The sequence below is a fragment of the Leucoraja erinacea genome, chromosome 12, assembly GCF_028641065.1.
Source record: "Leucoraja erinacea ecotype New England chromosome 12, Leri_hhj_1, whole genome shotgun sequence".
Classification (NCBI taxonomy): domain Eukaryota; kingdom Metazoa; phylum Chordata; class Chondrichthyes; order Rajiformes; family Rajidae; genus Leucoraja; species Leucoraja erinaceus.
In genome coordinates, this window is record NC_073388.1 from 40,868,885 (window position 1) to 40,889,220 (window position 20,336).

Sequence of the window (20,336 nt, forward strand, 5' to 3'; positions counted from 1 at the left end):
AAGAAACTGCATATACTGGAATCTCGAACAAAAAACTAAGCATCTAATTTAGGTATGTTACAAAACTTACCTTCAGCGGCACTGCAGTTCTGCCACTGGCCATGTGCGTGACATTGGCGCCTTTGAGGGGGGGGGGGGGGGGGGGTTAAAATGCATTTCTTCTCCTACCTGTCCTGGATATATTTTCTCGTAGTGCAAGCTTTTGCTGAAGAATTGTTCCGACGGCCGTTCTGTGAATTTTTTTTTTAATCGCCCGACAATTTCAGCACTGGAGTAATTTAAAAATCAGCTTCTAAAGCCGTCAACGCCGACAATGGGGACGGATTTCTCGTACGGGACCGGTAAAGGAAAGCCGTTTATTTTACATATAAACGTTCTTCTGAGGATGCCTTTAATCCACAATTTACGTTGCGAAACGGTGATTTAGGACCCATACGAACTGGCAGTATTTTTCCTGCCGATATGGGGTTTAAATTCACCGCAACCGCAACATTCCAAATGATCGCGTTCCTCAAAAACCCACTCGCAAGATGATTTAAATGCCCATTAATTTATGGGAATTAAACACTAAATTCCTTCCATTTGGCCTATAAATCCATGACAATGAGATTTAAAAATCATGTTATATTGTGAATTCTTGTGTGAATGTTATTTGGACACTTAGGCTATTTAAAAATTGTTAATCTTTTCTTAAGAAATGGATAGATGTTTAGATCTAGTAATTGAATTTTGTAATTAGTTACAATTGGATAACTAACTAATTATATGCTTTAATTTCAGGTCATCCAAGTAAGATTGTTTAATATTTGTTTCAGAATGCTTCAATCCATAATTGAAAATTTCTTTCAGTTCTCTTAATTTTTAAGAAAGTTATGGGCTTTTGACTGTCTTTGAGCACAGCTTTTGTGTTAAGTCAATGGCAGTTGTACAGGGTCTTGGTGAGACCACACCTGGAGTATTGCGTACAGTTTTGGTCTCCAAATCTGAGGAAGGACATTATTGCCCTAGAGGGAGTGCAGAGACGGTTCACACCAGACTGATTCCTGGGATGTCAGGACTGTCTTATGAAGAAAGACTGGATAGACTTGGTTTATACTCTCTAGAATTTAGGAGATTGAGAGGGGATCTTATAGAAACTTACAAAATTCTTAAGGGGTTGGACAGGCTAGATGCAGGAAGATTGTTCCCGATGTTAGGGAAGTCCAGGACAAGGGGTCACAGCTTAAGGATAAGGGGGAAATCCTTTAAAACCGAGATGAGAAGAACTGTTGAGTAATTTTTTTTCACACAGAGAGTGGTGAATCTCTGGAACTCTCTGCCACAGAGGGTAGTTGAGGCCAGTTCATTGGCTATATTTAAGAGGGAGTTAGATGTGGCCCTTGTGGCTAAGGGGATCAGGGGGTATGGAGAGAAGGCAGGTACGGGATACTGAGTTGGATGATCAGCCATGATCATATTGAATGGCGGTGCAGGCTCGAAGGGCCGAATGGCCTACTCCTGCACCTAATTTCTATGTTTCTATGTTTCTATGAAAAGCAATAGGGAACAAGATGCTAATTTCCGAGTATGAAAATGGCCATAACTTTTTTAATACTGAAGATATGAAAGTGAATTAGGTGTCAAATTAAACTTATTTTTATGCTTTATCTGATGGGATAAATTGCAGACTTGATTTTAAAAATCTCAAAATTTTGTAACATTGCTACATCTATGAAGAATGGACAGACTATGTTTTTAAATTATTACAGATTATTTATTCAGTTTCAAGGCATCTTGGCATCCCTGGCAATGCCAGCTTTTGCTGCCCATTCTGCATGGCAACACCGTGGCACAGTTGGTTGAGCCACATCCTCGTAATGCCGGAGACCTAGGTTTGATCCTGGCCTCAGGTGCTGTCTCCTTCTCTCTGTGACTATTCGAGCCGTCGAATCATACAGCTGGAAACAAGCCCTTCGGCCCAACTTGCCTACGCCAACTAACATGTCCCATCTACATTTGTCCCACCTGCCTGTGTTTGGCCCATATCCCTCTAAACCTGTCCTATCCAAGTATCTATCTAAAAACTTTGTGAACTGCAACTCATTCCATACATCCACCACCCTTTGTGTAAAAAGTTGGCCGTCAGGTTCCTGTTATATATTTTCCTCCTCACTTAAAACCTATGTCCTCTGGTTTTCGATTCCCCTACTCTGAGCAAAAGACTGTGGTTTACCCAATCTATTCCTCTCATGATGTTGTACTCCTCTATAAGATCACCTCTCATTCCCCCTACACTCCACGAATAAAGTCATAGCCTTCTCAACCTCTCCCTGTAGCTCAGGCCTGCGAGTCCTGGCAACATCCTGAGAGGTGACCTTATATAGGTCTATAAAATGACTGGGGGGGGGGGGGGGGGGGGGGGGGGGGGGGGGGGGGAAGGATAGAATAGATAGTCAGATAGAATCAAAAAACTGGTTACGAGGATGTTGCCAGGACGAGAAGTCAAGTAGGAGTGCAGGAGGATGAGGGGTGCAGGAGGATGAGGGGTGATCTTATAGATGTGTATAAAATCATGAGAGGAATAGATCGGGTAGATGTACAGTAACTTGCTAAGACTTGGGGAATCGAGGACCAAATGACATAAGTTCAAGGTGAAGGGGAAAAGATTTAATAGGAATCTGAAGGGTAACTTTTTCACACAAATGGTGGTGTGTGTATGGAACAAGTTGCCACACGAGGTAGTTGAGGCAGGGACTTTCCCAACATTTAAGAAACAGTTAGACAGGTACATGGATAGGACAATTGGAGGGATATGGACCAGGTGCAGGCAGGTGGGAATAGTGTAGCTGGGACATGTTGGCCAGTGTGGGTAAGTTTGGCCAAAGGGCCTGCTTCCACACTGTATCACTCCATGACTCTATGACTAACTGGTTTACTAAAAAATACAGTATTTTTTCCAGAGTCTAGATGGTGAGAGGGGAGAAATTCCAAGATTTAAGGGGTAAGCTTTACACACAGAGGGTGGTAGTTATGTGCAACTACGCCAGAGGATGTGACAAGGCAGGTACAGTTACAGCATTTAAAAGGCATTCGGACAGATTCTTAAGATAGGAAAGTCGTAGAGGGATACAGACTAATGAGAGCAGATGGGATTAGTGTACATAGGCATCATGGAAGGGCTTGTTTCTATGCTGTACAACTCTATGACTTTGGGTAAGATTGTTGTGCTATAGGATTATACAATGGATCCTTCAGAGACAGAAGAGGTTTATGTCCCAAAAGTTCTCACAGTGCTGAATACTTTTACGAATGCCTCTTTTATTCTAGGTAGAGCAGTCAGAATTGAAGATCTCAGGTAAGCTGTAATAGACAACAATCCCACAGGGAACTATTTAATCCGAGCTCATGCCTGTGGATCAATAATTCACATATCTATAGCTTAACCGGTGTGATCTGTAGACAGTCGGGGCAAGGAGGCACAACTTGATGGGCTTTTGGGATTTTTTGGAACATATCCGTCGCGACACATTGGCGCAGTGGTAGAGTTGCTGCTTTACTGCACCAGAGACCCAGGTTCGATCTTGACTGCAGGTGCTGTCAGTACAGAGTTTGTACATTCTTCCTGTGACTGGGTGGGTTTTCTCCAGGTGCTCTAGTTTCCAAAGAGGGTTTCCATAGGTCAATTGGCTTTGGTAAAATTGTAATTTTTTCCCAGCTTGTAAGATAAGGCTGGTGTACATGGATCACTGGTCAGCGTGCTTAGTGGGCTTAAGGGCCTTTTTCCATGCCGTATATCTAACAATATCAGTTGTCATCTACTGCCAACTTGGCTACTCCATTTGGGCCAAGTTTCGGTGTTTTAGGTTTAGATTTATTATTGTCACATGTAATGAGGTACAGTGAAACCTTTGTTTTGCATGCTATCCAAACAAATCAGACATAATTGCAGATGCTGGTTTAAATCGAAGGTAGACACAAAATGCTGGAGTATCTCAGCAGGACAGGAAGTATCTCTGGAGAGAAGGAATGGGTGATGTTTCGGGTCGAGACCCTTCTTCAGTCTGTTGTCAGGAGAGGGGGTGGGACAAAGATAGAATGTAGTCGGAGACAGTAAGACTAGTGGGAGAACTGGGAAGGGGAAGGTGATGGAGAGAGAAAGCAAGGGCTATTTGAAGTTAGAGAAGTCAATGTCCATACCGCTGGGGTGTAAGCTACTCAAGCGAAATACGAGGTGCTGTTCCTCCCATTTGTGCTGGGCCTCACTCTGACAGTGGAGAATGCCCAGGACAGAAAGGTCAGATTGGGAATGGGAGGGGGAGTTGAAGTGCTGCACCACCACATTAGATAGGTTAAGATAGACTGAGCGGAGGTGTTCAGCGAAACGATCACCAAGCCTGCGCTTGGTCTCGCCGATGTAGAGAGGTTGACACCTGGAACAGCCTTAGTACAATCAAGTCAAATTCAAGCACAATAGATAGAGCAAAGGGGAACTCACAGAGTGCAGAATGTAGTTCTCAGCATTGTAGCGCACTTGTTTCATAGACAAAGTCCAATGTCCGCAATGGGGTAGCGGTGAACAGGACAGTACCCTAGCTTATGGAAGGACTGTTCAGAAACCTGATATAAAAGAGTAGAAGCTATTTCTACACCTCCCTACATATAAAAGGGTAGAAGATGTTCCTGAGTCTGGTGGTGCACTCAGAAGCCAGATCAATGACAATAACAAATAAACAGAGGGAAAATATTTTCACTTGTTAGTGATCCAATGGCAGGATCCAAAATAGACCATAGAACAAACTTACAGCACATAAAACAGAATCTTCAGCACATAATGCATGTGCTGAATATGATGTCATGTTAAAATAATCTCATCTACCTGCACGTGGTCCACATCCCTCCATTCCCTGCATATCCATGTGCCTATATAAAAGCCTCTTAAATGCAGCTACAATATTGTATGCAACACAATCACTGAAGATTCTATTTGGGAACTGATTTTCCCAAAGACTCGGGAGGATCTGGAACACCCTCCCATAGTGTAGGTATGTTACAATACTTACCTTCAGCGGCGCTGCAATTCTGCCACTGGCCGTGTGCGCTCTATTTTTTTTTAAATCACCCGACCCGTTCAGTGCTAGATTAATTTTTAAATCAGCTTCTAAAGCCGTCAACGCTGACAACGGGGACGGATTTCATGTAGGTGACAGGTAAAATAAAGCGGTTTATTTTTATGTATAAATGTGGTCCTTAAGATACCTTTAGTTCACATTTTATGTTGCGAAACGGTGATTTAGTCCCCATACCAACCGGCAGTATTTTCCATGCAGATATGGGGATCTAAAGCACTGCAAACCGCAATGTTCCAAATGGTCGCGTTCCAGAAAAACCCACAGGCAAGTTGATTTAAATGGCCATTAATTTACAGGTATTAACCATTAAATTCCTTCCATTTGGCCTATAAATCCATGACAATGAGATTTTAAAATTATATTATATTGTGAATTCTTGTGTGAATGTTATTTGGGCACTTAGGCTATTTAAAAATGTTAATCTATTCTTAAGAAATTGATAGATGTTTAGATCTAGTAATTGAATTTTGTAATTAGCTACAATTAGGCAATTAACTAATTATATGCTTTAATTTCAAGTCATCTAAGTAAGATTGTTTCATATTTGTTTCAGAATGCTTCAATCTATAATAACTGAAAATTTATTTTAGTTCTCTTTATTTTTAAGAAAATTATGGCCATTTCACTGTCCTCGATCACAGCTTTTGTGTTAAGTCAATGGAAAAGCAATAGAGAACAAGATGCTAATTTCCGAGTATGAAAATGGCCATAACTTTTTTAATACTGAAGATATGAAAGTTAATTAGGTGACAAATTAAACTTATTTTTATGCTTTATCTGATGAGATAAATTACAGACTTGATTTTTTAAATCTCAAACTTTTGTAACATTGCTATATAGTGATTGGATGGCGCAACAGATGGACTCTCAGTCTGAAGAAGGGACTTGATCTGAAACGTCACATTCCTTTTTTCCAGAGATGTTGCCTGGCCCACTGAGTTACACCAGCACTTTGCGTCTATCTTCACTGAAAACCAGCATCTGTAGTTCCTTCCTATACAGTTGTACTGAAGCAGGTTTTAGCTGGGCAAACATACAGTGAAAGGAGGAATGGCTAGAGAAGGCAAGATTGATTGATTGATTGATTGAAAGATACGACATGGAAATTGGCCCTTCAGCCCACTGAGTCCACACTGACCATCGATCACCAATCTATGTTATCCCACTTTCTCATCCACTCCATACACACTAGGAGGAATTTGCCATGGGCCAATTAACCTACAATTCCACATGATGTGGGAGAAAATCAGAGCATCTGGAGGAATCTCATGCGGTCACAGGAAGAACGTGCAAACTCCATGCAGACAGCACCCCAAGGTCAGGATCGAACCTGGGTTTCAGGCATTGCGAGGCAGCAACTCTATCAGTTGCTACACTGTATAATGGAGAGATAAATCCCAGCAGTGGGTTATAGGCAGAATAACCTGTTACTACCTTCCTTGAAAATCAAATGTTATTCCCTGCGACAACAGCTGATTGTAGCTCTGTAGATGTGTTGTTTATTTATACATTCAGATTCTGAGCAGCAGGCATAAAACAGATTAACAGCATAGGTAGAACCTCTGGATCAGTCTGCACTTTATTAAACATGACATCGTTCTTTAATAATCAATCCCAGCTGTTTACAGTGTTGTGGTTTGGGAAGCATGATTTTAATCTTCTGTTGTTAGTCCAGGGATTGAAAACCTACGCAGTTCAGAACTCGTGAGAGAAGGAATGCTGGTTAATACACAAAGTGCTGGAGAGCGGTAGAGCTACTGCCTTGTAGTGCCAGAGATCCAGCTTCGATCCTGACTACAGGGGGTGTCTATATGGAGTTTGTGCATTCTCCCTGTGGCCGTGTGGGTTTTCTCCGGGTGCTCCGATTTTCTCCCACACTCCCAAGACATGCAGGTTTGTAGGTTAGTTGGCTTCGGCTAACTGTAAATTGTCCCTAATGTGTAGGATAGTGCTAGTGTATGAGATGATCGCTGGTCGGCATGGACCTGGTGGGCTGAAGGGCCTGTTTTGATGCTATATTTCTAAAGTTTAAGGTCTAACTTAAAAGCCAAAGATAAAGCAGAGGTATGCAACAGGGTTGAAGAGTTGAGGATTGCGAAGCTAGAGGGAGGAATATATCACCCCTCCCTTTCTCCCTAACTCCCACATCCAAGTTTCCTTCCCCCCTCCACCTTTCTTCCCCATGCCCCATCTGGACTCCCACCTATTTCTCCTCTACCCCCCATTCCACCCTCCCTTCCTGTTATGTTCCTCTCTCTTAGTCCTGCCTCTCCCCTCTTCTCGTTTCCTTCTCCGCCCGTACAAAGAGTCTGAAGAAGGGTCTCGACCAGAAACATCACTTATCCATGTTCTCCAGAGATGCTGCCTGACCCGTTGAGTTACTCCAGCACTTTGTGTCATTTTAAGCTCAGAACTGGGTCTGTCTGAAGGGAGTGCCTTATAGGAACTTGAATTAGATATGAGGGTTGATAACAATGCACAAAGAGCAGCATCACATCTGAACCCTCACTGACATTTGGGCCTGATGAACATTTTGACCCAAGGTTCATCTCCAGGGCTGTTTTTTTTAATTACTTTAAATGCTTCTGATAATAAAAAAAACAACTAAATATTTATTTTATAGAATAATTGGGAATAAATAAATTAGTCAGATATCTTAAACTAAGAACATAAATGCAAAGTGAAATAAAGGGGAAAAAAGGCAAATATCACTTATCTTTTGCACTTGGATGTGTAGGGAATGGGGGGATATGGCTCACAAGGATATGTAGTGAATCAGGAATATGGATCACATGCATATGTAGGGAATGGAGGGACATTGATTACATGAAATGTAGGGAATAGACATGGATCACATGGATCACATGCATGAAGGGATGTAGAGGAGATGATTAATTTATTATTTTTTAAAACTTATTATACGTTATCTATGAGTATTGTGTTTACAGGCCTGTTTTGTTGCTGCATTAAGAATTTAATAGTAAGATTAAACGAGTACTTACCAGTGCGAAGTTTGATCTGTATTTTATGAGGAGTTACGATGAGGGATTACGTGAAGAACCCGCTCAGTGCGCAGGCGCGGCATTACTTCCAAGCAGCGGTGTGGAATCACAGATAGACACAATATATGAAGTAAACATAGCAAAGATTAAGGAGACATCAGTTTACTAGTTTGATCTATATAATGAGGGTGGGAGCGGAGGGCACGTAATCCCTCATCGTAACTCCTCATAAAATACAGATCAAACTTCGCACTGGTAAGTACTCGTTTAATCTTACTATTTTACTTCGGAGTCACGTGAGTGACTACGTGAAGACTTCAAAGGTCTGTGATTTCAAACCGTGTAACAGTTTTTATTTCACTCACTGCCGAAGTTCTTGAGGGAGGAAGTGTTATCGTAATCAACCAATGGATCTGCTTTCTCAAGAAACAGAAAGGTATTTATTAACAATAACAACATAAATAGCTCCCCTGAGCTTAAATTAAATATTTGCAGTTTGTAATATTCTGTCTGCAATTAAGTCAGGCTTTATCAACGGTTTATAATAAAAAACATTCTGAACGTCGTTTCCCTCGACCATCCTGCTGTATTGAGAATGTGGTCAACCGGGACGTCCATTCATTCAGCCGCTGATGTCGATGCTGCCCTAGTGGAATGGGATTTAAATGTGTTAGTGTCTATTCCGGCAGCTTTCAGTACCTGTTTGAGCCACCTTGAAGTGGTTTTGGCTCGTTACCCCGCCATGAGGTTTCTTGTGGCTGACCCATAGGGCTTTTTCTCTCCCTCTGACATTGTGGGTTGTGTCTATATATTTGTAGATGGGTCACCACACTCAACCTTGGCTCTGGTGGGTAGGCCCGGAATACCACCAGTGAATTGGACGTTCCTGGCCTGCTTTGTTTTTACCAGACCTAGAATGATGAACGTGATGCGGTCTGGGGTGATCACCATGTTATCCAGTCTTAGTTTATGGAGTGACTGGACCCTGTGAGCGGATACGAGAGCCATAAGCATGAGGTTTTTTTAACGTAGATTGCTCAAGACTGAGGGATCTAGCTGGTGGCCATCCTCTGAGATATGTTAATATCACACTGATATCCCATACATGGGTATACCTGGGTTTTGGGGGCTTGTTATTGTAAATGCCCTTCATAAGTTGTATCACCAGTGGATGGGACCCCATGCTCTGCTGTCCTGCTGTTTTTAGATAAGCAGACAGGGCGCTTCGTGCTGTACTTACGGCACTGTAACTCATCTTTTCATCATGGTGTAGATGGGCCAGGAACTCCAGCACGTCGGTGGTTGTAGTAGTTTTGTATGTTGTCCCTGCGTCCTGGCAGTATTTTCCCCATTTTTTAATGTAGGTTAGGTACTGCTTCTTGGTAGATGTTCGCAGGGATGCCGACATGGTGGTGATAGTTCATTCGGATAATCCCAGTCCCTGGTAAGGTCTATTCAAAACCTACAACCCAGGAGTTTGATGTTTTCATGGCATGGGTGGCTTATGCCTGATACTGGGTGAGTCAACAACCGTGGTCCACTAGGGAAATCCATAGGTGACTCGACCACCATGTCGTGATGAACTGGGAACCATGGCTGTGTAGGCCAGTCGGGCACCATCAATATCCCAGAGGCAGAGTCCATCTGTATTACGAAGTGCCCGACTGATGAGGCAGAAGGGAGGGAAAGCAAAAAGCAGAAATTCCCCCAATCCAGCGTGTAGGCATCTACCACTGCTGCCTCTGGTCTGGTTCCCAAGTCACATACATAGGTAACTGGTGATTCCGTCTTGTTGCAAACAAATCGATATCTGGCGTTCCATATTGCTTAATAACTTTAGCAAATATTTTGGGTTTAACATCCATTCGATGTTATCATTAAATTTTTCCCGTGACCTGGTGTCTGCCACTGTATTTAGCTTACCTAGTAGATAGGCAGCCGATAGTAAAAAAATGTCTTTCAACACACCATTGCCAGATCTGATTGACCAATTTGTCGCACGATAATGATTTTATGCTCCCCATATGGTTAATATAAGCCACCGCCATAGTATTATCAATCTGTAACCGCACATGCAAGTGCTGCATTTTAGATGCATATGCTTTTAAATCATAATACTCAACATTTCTAAATTGATGCCCAGTGTGTGTGGTAATGATGACTCTGGTTAGTCCATCTGGCACCTGTGCTGGATATGGAGTTAGTTGCCCCCCCCCAGGCTTGAGCACTGGCATCTGATTAATAACTAAAGTAGGGTTAGCCCCCCACTGTAGCTCTGATATAGCTCCAGTGGGTAATTTCATGATTCGATCATAGTGACCCGAATATCGTTTTGGTGCATGTACCTTTGCTCTTTGTAGATTTTGATAGTGCAAAGGTCCGAATTGTGTAGCTGGAATTGCTGCTACAATCATCCCAATTACTCTGGCCACTTGTCGAATTGTTGGTCGTTTGTTGATCATTAAGTTGTTGCATGATTGTGCTAATGCAACCATTTTTTCCTTTGGCAAAGTAACAGCCATATGAATTGAATTGATAGTGAAGCCCAGGTAATCCATGGTAGTTAATGGCTTCATTTTAGATTTATCTGGGTGTAGGACGAACCCCAGTGTTTTAAGGAGCTGTTTTGTAGCTAATACTGCTGCCACAGCCAATTCCTTCGTTTCCCTACTATGAGAATACCATCCAAATATGCTATGACAATATGCTTTTGTTTTCTTAGTATTCCCATGGCTACTTTAATATTTTGGTGAATTGTCTAGGGGCTGGAGTTAGACCATTGGGCAATCTCTATACTACCATAGCTGCCCCAACCAGCTAAATTTTAGGTATCTGCAATGATCCTTGTGTATGGGTTTTAGATAGTAAGTTTCTTTAATATCAATGCTTGCTATAAATTATCCTTTGGAGATCAGTTGTCTGACAGTAACAAACGTTTCCATCTTGAAATGTATATACTCAACAACTTTTTTTAGTGATGTTAAGTCCATGATGATGCGACTTCCACCATCTTTTTTGGTTTTAGTGACTATATTTGATACAAATTTGAAAGGTTCATGTTTGGCCTTTTTTGATGACCCCCTTTGTGATAAGCATCACCAGTTCAGCTTGTCCCTCCCGCTTTTCTTCCTTGGAGGGAGTAAGTTCCCTTAGGGCCAAGTGTTGAACTGGCGATAATATCTCTGATATAACTGAATTTTGTATCCACTAATGTTGTTGAGTATATACTAGTTCCTCGTGACATTACCCCATGCTTCTTTAAACAAGTGTATTCGCCCCCTGTTAGTAGAGCACCCTTGTTTTCTAAATGCTGGCAGAAACCAGACCCACCTACCTCCATGGTTATGGGTATTCTTCTGTTTTCTCCTGGTCCAACGAGTCCTACACGTCGTATGACGTGGTGGGGGTGGCGCGTTTTCCCTGGGGCCCGCTCTGGGCCCTGGCCTGAAAGGCTTACAGGATTGGCATGCAGGCCCCGAGCTTTCACCAGTACCATAAGGTAACCCAGCTGGTGGATGCATTAGAGGTACTGCTGACTGGTTTACGTGTGGTGCTCATTCCAGACACTGCCGCCTTTCCCCGATATTTTTGACACGTCGCCAGTTTTTGAAAACTTTGTTTGAAGAAGGGTTTTTTTTCGGCCCGAAACGTTGCCTATATCCTTCGTCTGGCTAAGTTGTTGTGTCGGCGTTCTCACAGTCTTGTGAATTTTGGTTGAAGGCAGGTTTTATAACTTCCTGAGAAGTTGCGGGGCACTGCGAGCAGTCGGGTCAGGTGTTTTGCCATACTACCCTGACCTCTGGAAGAGCATGTGAATGATAGCCGACATCAGGCATATCAAATTCATTTTTTAAATATTGGGTTTTTTGAGAGCGCTGCTCAATCTCACTAGTGGTGAAGCCACATAGTGCCACACCCAGCAGCTGTTCCTGATCCTGTAGCTCAGGCATACTCCCGATGTCGTTCAGCCAGTGACCCCTCTTCTTTGACCAGCCCAGCTCTGGTCCCATCAATCCCTCGACAAGGGAGATGGCTAGTGCAATAGCACTGGGGTGGGAGTGTTAGCTCCCTTGGCATTCAGCCAGTGACCCCTCGTTTTTCTGGAGTTTTTTAGCTCCATGACCTCCTCTGGCTTGGGGAAACAGACATACTTGTTTTTGCTGTCTCCAGCCTGAGGTTTGGTCTACCTTGTTGATAGAGGCTGCCTGCCGTTTTCGGTCGGCATTTTTGCGGTTCTCGGGCGGCGAGTCTCCTTGTCGGGAGTCTGCAGGGGTTGCCGGCCGGTTTTTAAATTTCCCTCCGGTCCGCTGCTGTTAGTCAAACAGCTGTTCAGCGGACCGGCATCAGCGCAGCACCCGTGTCTGTGGTCCGCAGCGTGTGCGGTCCCGTTGCCGTCTCTCCCCCTCCACTGTCGGCTCCTTCGCTGGAGTCGAACGGGGGCCGCTTCCCTCTGCTGCTTTGCTCCCCCTGGAGCAAAAAACACAAGGCCCGATTAAGATAAGTACTTACCTAACGTTCCTTCTTTCAGGCTAGTTGCGGGAGCGCCCGACTCCCGTCTGGGCCGCTGTTGCACTGCTGGCGTAATGCCGCGCCTGCACACTGAGCGGGTTCTTCACGTAGTCACTCACGTGACTCCGAAGTAAAATTGTTCCATTGCCAGTACATATGACAATTAAACACTCTTGAATCTTGATTAGCTTAACCTGATATCATGTTTGGTACAGACATTGTGGGCCAAAAGGCCAATTCCTGTGCTGTACTGTTCTATGCTCCATGTTTTATGAATGTTGATCAGCCATTCAAGGTGTCACCACTTGTAAGATCATATGGAGTGGAGGGGCCTGATGTGACATGCATCCTGCCTGAGAGGTCAGTATGATGCAGATCCATTTCGTGACTCAGTTGGTCTCAGACTGGCAGGTCTGAATTGGTGTCATCTAATTTCAAATGTATCACTAGCTTCAACATTACCACACAAAAACCTGGAAACAAGCAAAGGGCTCCTCCATTAGCATGGTATCTCAACCTTTATTTCTTTCTCCAAGATGGTGTAAAAGAGTCATAGTCATACAACACTGAAACGGGCCTCTCGGCCCCAAACACGTCCATGCCCCTCCCCCCGCTGAAACCTTTCCTACTCTTGCTGTTGGTTGAACTGCTGAGTGTCTGAAGATTTCATACTTTTTGCATTCTCAGAGTTTATGGAGTGAGACTTCAGAGAGTCAGACTGGGGACGGATTGAACTGAAGGCAAGCATTTGCAACTCATGAAGTACTGAACCTTCAAAAGTGTGACTCCACAATTTGAATTCAGACCGAAGAAGGGTCCTGACCCAAAACATCACTCATTATTTTACTCCAGAGCTGCTGCCTGACCCTTTGGGTTACTCCAGCACTTTGTATCTATCTTTGGTATTAACCAGCAGCTGGCATTCTTTGTTTCTACATGCTTACTTATTTCCCAACCTCTGTTGATAATGTCTGGGACAAGGGAGAAGGGCTTTAAAACCTTTCATCCAGCTACCACGACAACCATAGGGCAAAGAGTTAATTTTCACAGAGAATGGAAATTACAGACTTAACACGAGAACATAACCAGTTTAGTGATGGAATAGACAGATAGTAAAGATGTTTACGATGTTTGCCTAAACCATTTAATTAAATGGTATTCTGAAGATTGTCAATGTGAGCTTTAAATATCTGATTTCAATTATTCATGTATTTAGAATGTTTGGTTCAACTCTGATGCCTGGTTTAGAGGGTATTATCTATCAGGAGAGGTTGGAAAAGACTTGGATTGTTTTCTCTGGAATGCTGGAATTCTCTGCTTGATGTGAGACCCGATAGAAATATATTATATAACGAGAAGCATGGAAAGGGAAGAGAGTCAGAACCATTTCCCCAGCATGGAAATATCAAAGATTAGACGGCATAGTTTAAGGTGAGAGGAGCAAAGTTTAAGGAAATGTGTGGGGCAAGTTTTTTTAAACAAAGGGTGGTGGATGCCTGGAACGTGCTGTCAGAGTTGGTGGTGGAGGCAGATATGATAGTGGCATTTAGGAGGATTTTAGATAGACACCTGGACATACAGGGAATAGTGGGATATAGATCACGTGCAAGCAGAGGAGATGAATTCGTTTTGCATTATGTTCGGCATGGTCATTGTGGGCCGAAGGGCCTGTACCTGTGCTGTATGCCAGGGGTGGTGATTGTGTTGACAGCTTTGATAGTGGTGTTTAAGAGGCTTTTAGACAGACACATGGAAGTGCAGGGAATAGCGGGGTATGGATCATGTATAAACAGAGAAGATTAGTTTATCTAGGCATCATGTTCATTTTGGGCTAAAAGGGCCTGTTTCTGTAATGTACGTTTACACCTTTTATATGTGCTGCTGAATATATAGTATTATTGTTTTTATTATTGGAGCTTTCTAAAAAGCTGCATTTGATATTATAGAAGAATGAGCAGGAACTAAAAAAAGGAGTTGGGGCTGTCGGTCTTCAACTTCAGAAATACATTTCTGACTTTCAAACTATTTATGAAGTCTGACCAAGCAAAGAATGCTTTTCCTTTATTGATATAATTATTAAATCTGATCTCATTCAGATCTATAATAATCCTCCTGATTTGTTCCATTATATATTGTCCTAAGAATCTGTCTCAAATATATTCTATGAAGTCATCAATGTTCATTTGATTTATACAAAGTGTGTGAAGATTAATTTCATGCATTAGTATTGGTTTATTATTGTAACGTGTTCCGAGATACAGTGAGAAATGTACATGAGTACAATCAAAGCATACATGGGTACAAGAGATTGTGCAAAAAGATAAAGGAAACAGAGTGTAGAATATAGTGTAGATAGACATGTAGATAGAATATGGTGTTTGGCTACAAAGAAAGTGCAGAGTTTTTATTTTTTATTGCAAGGGCCACAACGAGGTGGATTGGAATATTGGAAAAAAAACATACTTAGTTGATGAGAGATCTGTTCAAGATTGGGGAAGAAACTGTTCCTGAATCTGATGGTTTGTGCTTCCAAGCTTTCGTAACCTCTGCCCAACTATAGAGGGGAAAACAAAGAATGACTGGGTTGTGATTATGATGGCTGTCTTTCTGAGGCAATGATAATGATTAGCACCTTTCCCATGATTATTCCTGTACCTTTAGTTTATAAGATCCTATGACTTACTTGATCTATAACGTACTTACAGTTTGACTATGGTTTGGGACCTTATACACTATTCTCGCAATAATGGCTTTCTCATACTATTTCTTATATTCATCAGACCTTGATCTTATTATCTGTGTGTTATTACATCTACAGGTCTGTTAAGCCGCTGCAAGTAAGAATTTCATTGTTCCATTGGCATCTTGACTATTCACAACTCTCTTGTATCTTAAGATCATTTCTCATGACTGAACTGATCTCATTATTTGTCACCACCATGCTCCCAGCACCCACCATTCTCTGTGCAAAAAAACTTGTGTGACACATCTCCTTTAAACTTTGTCCCTCTCGCCTTAATGCTACGCCCTCTAGTCTTTGATATTTCTATCCCAAGAACAAGATTTTGATTGTCTACACTGTCTATGTCTCTCAACATTTGATAAGCTTTCATTAGGTCTACCTTCAGCTTCTGGGAAAACAATCCCATCAGAGCCTGAAGAAGTGGTTGGACCCAAAACATCACCTATCCATGTTCTCCAGAAATGCTGCCTGACCCATTTAGTTTAGTTTAATTTAGAAATACAGCATGAAACAACCAAGTCTGTGCCGACCAGTGATCCCCGCACATTAACACTATTCTACACACACACTGGGGGGAAATTTATAATTATATCAAGCCAATTAACCTACAAACCTATATGTCTTTGGAGATTTTGGACACTTTGTGTCCCTTTGGCATGGGTTATCGATTGGGGATGCTCAGCTATGATCACAATGAATGGTGGTGCTGGCTTGAATGGCCGAATGGCCTCCTCCTGCATCTATTTTCTATGTTTCTATGTAATGTGTACAATTATACAATTATAGCTAATACTCTTCAACTCCGGCAGCATGCTAGTAAACCTCTTCTGCACCCTTTCTAAAGCATCCACATCTTTCCTGTAATGGGGGTGACTAGAACAATACAGAAATGCAGTCCAGGATTAGAGATGGAACTCTTCAATATATATAAAGTAGTGTAAAACACTTAAATAAATCCCATCATGAAATTAGTTTCAGTTGATCATTACTGTAACACTAGCCATTTCTCCAGTGACATTGTTGATCAATGAACATAACTCACAATGTAACTAGACTTTGACAACAGGTTCAATGGGTGAAGTCAGCCTGAAATTGTTTTTCTTTGTTCAGTTCAAAGCTTTTGTGCAGAATCTAAACATCAATAGTGGCCTGTAGTCTAGAACAGCCAAATTAATCTCAACATGATCAACATTTGGTGACTATAAAACACCAAATTGCTCGAAGGTACACTGTTTGGTCATTAACAAAGAAGAGTTGGCATTGGTCCACACAAAGAGACCTAAAATATACCTGTAAAAGATATTCTTATAAAAAGATCGCGGTAGATGAATGAAAAAGTGGAGGGGTATAAAGTTCCAAAGCTGGAGAAACAGCGAGATGGAGGAATGAGGGGTGGAGAGCAGGTGGGTGGCGAGGTAAAGATTTAGTGATGGAGAAATAAATGTAGCAAAGGAGATGTGAAGAGGTGGAAGATGGGGAAATGTGGAGAGGTGGGGAAATATAAATTTAGAGTGATGGAGGAATTGCAGAGATGGAGAAATGGAGGGGTTTGGAGGTGATGGGTGGAGATGTAGAGATTTAGAATGATGGAGAGGTAGAGCAATAGGGAGGTGGAGGGGAAGATGTTGGGAGGTGGTGAAGGAGAGATTTAGAATGATAGAGATATAGAGATGTGGAGGGGTGGTGGATGGAAATGAGGAGCGGTGTGGAGATATATAAAGGTGGAGAGACAGAGAAAGATGGGCATGGAGAAGTGGGGAGACAGTGGTGGGAGGAGATAGGGAAGTGGAGCGGTGGAAAGGTGATGTAATGGAAATGTAGAGAGGTGAAGAGATAAAGGGATGTAAAGATGGAGAGATGGAGGTAGGGGGACATGGAAAGGTGGAGAGATGGGGAGGTGGAGGGACCTAGATATGGTCTCTCTCTACAACTTTAGACCTTGAAGCCAAAAGGTCATGGAGCAATTGGTATATATTAAATAAAAACACAAGCAGAGAAAAGCACAAATGTCCTTGGGTTGGAGGTAGTACAGAGAAACATTTAATAAGAATTGGAGGGGCAACCTTTTTACACAAACAGTGGTTGGTATATAACGAGCTGTCAGAGGATGTAGTTGAGGCAGGTGCTATAACAACATTTAAAACATATTTAGGCAGGTACATTGATAGGACAGGTTTAGAGAGATATGGCCAAATGCAGGCAGGTGGAACTACAGATGGGATATATTGGTTGGCATATGGAAGTTGGGCTGAAGTTTCCACACTGTATGGCTATGACAGTAGTAGGTAGTTGAGCCAGGCATAATAACAACATTTAAAATACATTTATGGATATGGGGCAAATGCATGCAATTGGGATTAGCTTAGATGGGGCATATTGATCAACATGAGTTTATAAATCCTTGTTTCCGTGCTGTGTGACCAGTTACCTTGCTTAAATTGGAAGCAGTTGCTCTTCTTTTGGACACAATCCTTGGTTTGTTGAATTGACTCTTTTATGAATGAATGGGCTTTGTTTGCTATAAACAGACACCATTCCATTCCACCTGCACACCACCTGTACTATGCTTATGTAAATATTGGACAAATCAGAGTTAATATAAAATAAAGGATCTATGCATCTGCAGGGCCTGTTGGCCTTTTCCGGGTGAAACCACGGGCTGTGAGCCAGTGCCAGGAAATGTAAGTCCTAGATTGATATATCAGATAAGGTGAGGTTCAGATGTCCTCTCTATTGTTACAATGTATGAGGACTTTGCAGAGGAGCTCAAAGGTGCTGTAGATGCATAAGCAGGATTGGCCAGCTGTAATGGGATTGTAAATACTGTTAATAATGTGCAGGATGTTTGTACTGCTGTTTGATGATTGGCTGATGTGTGAAGCCTTGGCTGAATTGTTTATACTGCCAGGGAAAATGTTGCATTATTCAGATAGCTGACTTTCCAGAAGTTTCTGTAGAAACATTGTAATGGGACTTTGTAATTGGGTTGGGGAACTGTGAATAATACTTTAATGTAATCGATATGTGTGATTGGCTTGTAGGGGTGCCACCTCCATGTAGTTCTGCCCCACAGGGTTCGATGGCCTATAAAAGTAAACCCCCGTGAGGAACGTTGTCGATCTTCTGGAAGGGCGCTTGGGACTGCGTGACCTTTTGGAGGTATCTGCTTGCACGAGGCTGATGGGCTTGGACAAGCAGAGACAAAGATCGAACCCGCGGTGGTTAGGTATTGTATAGGGGAGTCGTTGTTCGATCAAAAAATAAAGTTTAGTGGTCCAATGCTTGACTCAGTGTTTGACTCAGTGTTAAAGGGGGGGGGGTTAAGATTTAGGAGCATCATTACACTTAAATATCTGTTTGCTGCTGCAAGTAAGAATTTCATTGTTCTGTTTTGGGACATATGACAATAAAACACTTTTGACTTGACACTTGTCTCTTGTACCCATTGGCTAATCCCATGTTGTCAACAAGTCCTCTGGGTTTCAAAATCAGTGCAATGTCCCCGTATCATCTCCCCCCCCCCCCCCCCCCCCCCCCCTTTATCCGTTCTGCATTCCAGTCAAAATAGCTGACCCGAAAAATCAAAACGATTGTATCTTCACACTTGGCAACACATTGGTGCACCTGATAGAGCCACTGCCTCATAATCAGTTTCAATCCTGACTTTGGGTGCTGTCTGTGTGAAGTTTGCACGTTCTCCCTGTGATTGCGTGGGTCTCCTCCGAGTGCTCCGGTTTCCTTCCACATTCCAAAGACGTGCAGGTTTGTAGGTTAATTGCCCCTCTGTAAATTGCCCCTGGTGTGTAGGGAGTGGAAGAGAAAGTAGGATAATGTAGAACTGGTGTGAACGGGTGATCGGTGGTCGGCGTGGAGTCGGTGGAAGGAGGAAGGGGAAAAGGTGAGGAGTGAGGAGGGAAGGGCAGAAGGTGAGGAGGTGGGCTGAAGGGCCTGCTTCCATGCTGTATCCATAAATCTATCTGAACTAACAATTACAAGCAGTTTCCAGCTTTGCAAAACATTATCAACTTTTTCATTTATTAAGTTGACAAGAAAGGAGAAGGGGAAAGAAAGAAAACAAATATTTGTTTGGCTCTGTTGCAAGCGTTCTGTGGTAATATCATGGAACGATAATTATCTAGAGGCTCAATCCCATTGCTCCATGGTAGCTTCGTTCAGTTTTGTTTATTGTCACATGTAACAAGGTAGAGTGAAGAGCTTTTTGTTGCATGCTATCCAGTCAGCGGAAAGATTATACAGGATTACAATTGAGCCATTCATCGTGTACAGATACAAGACACAGGGAATAATACTTAATGTCAGTAAAGTTTGATTAAAGATAGTCCAAGGGTCTCCAATGAGGTAGATAGTAGCTCAGGACTACTCTATAGTTGTTGATAGCATGGTTCAGTTGCTTGATAACAGCTGGGAAGAAATGTCCCTGAATCTGGAGATGTACGTTTTTACACTTCTGTGCCTCTTGCCTGATGGGAGAGGTGAAAGGGCGGAGTGACCGGGGTGAGTGATCCCTGATTATGTTGGTGGCCTTGCTGAGGCAGCGTGAAGTGTAAATGGAGTCAATGGAAGGGAAACAGACACAAAATACTAGAGTAACTCAGCTGGTCAAGCAGCATCTCTGGAAAAAAGGAATACTGTAGGTGATGTTTCAGGTCGAGACCCTTCTTCAGACTAAGAGCCCCCTAGGGGCGAGGGAAACTAGAGGTATGAAAAGGTACGAAGTGGAAGTAAAAGGGAGGTTGGTTTGTGTGATTGTCTGGGCTGTGTACACAATTCTCTGCAATAACAGAGCAAGTAATGGCCTGGGTCCATCATTCAATATATTAACTTCAATAGGATTGCATTTTGGAAGTAGTGTACACTATTCCAGTGGGAGAATGTTAGTGCCATTTATTTTATCGACTGGTTATGATTTCCTTGGCAAACTCTCTCTTGATAGATCCAAAGAAAAGAATATGA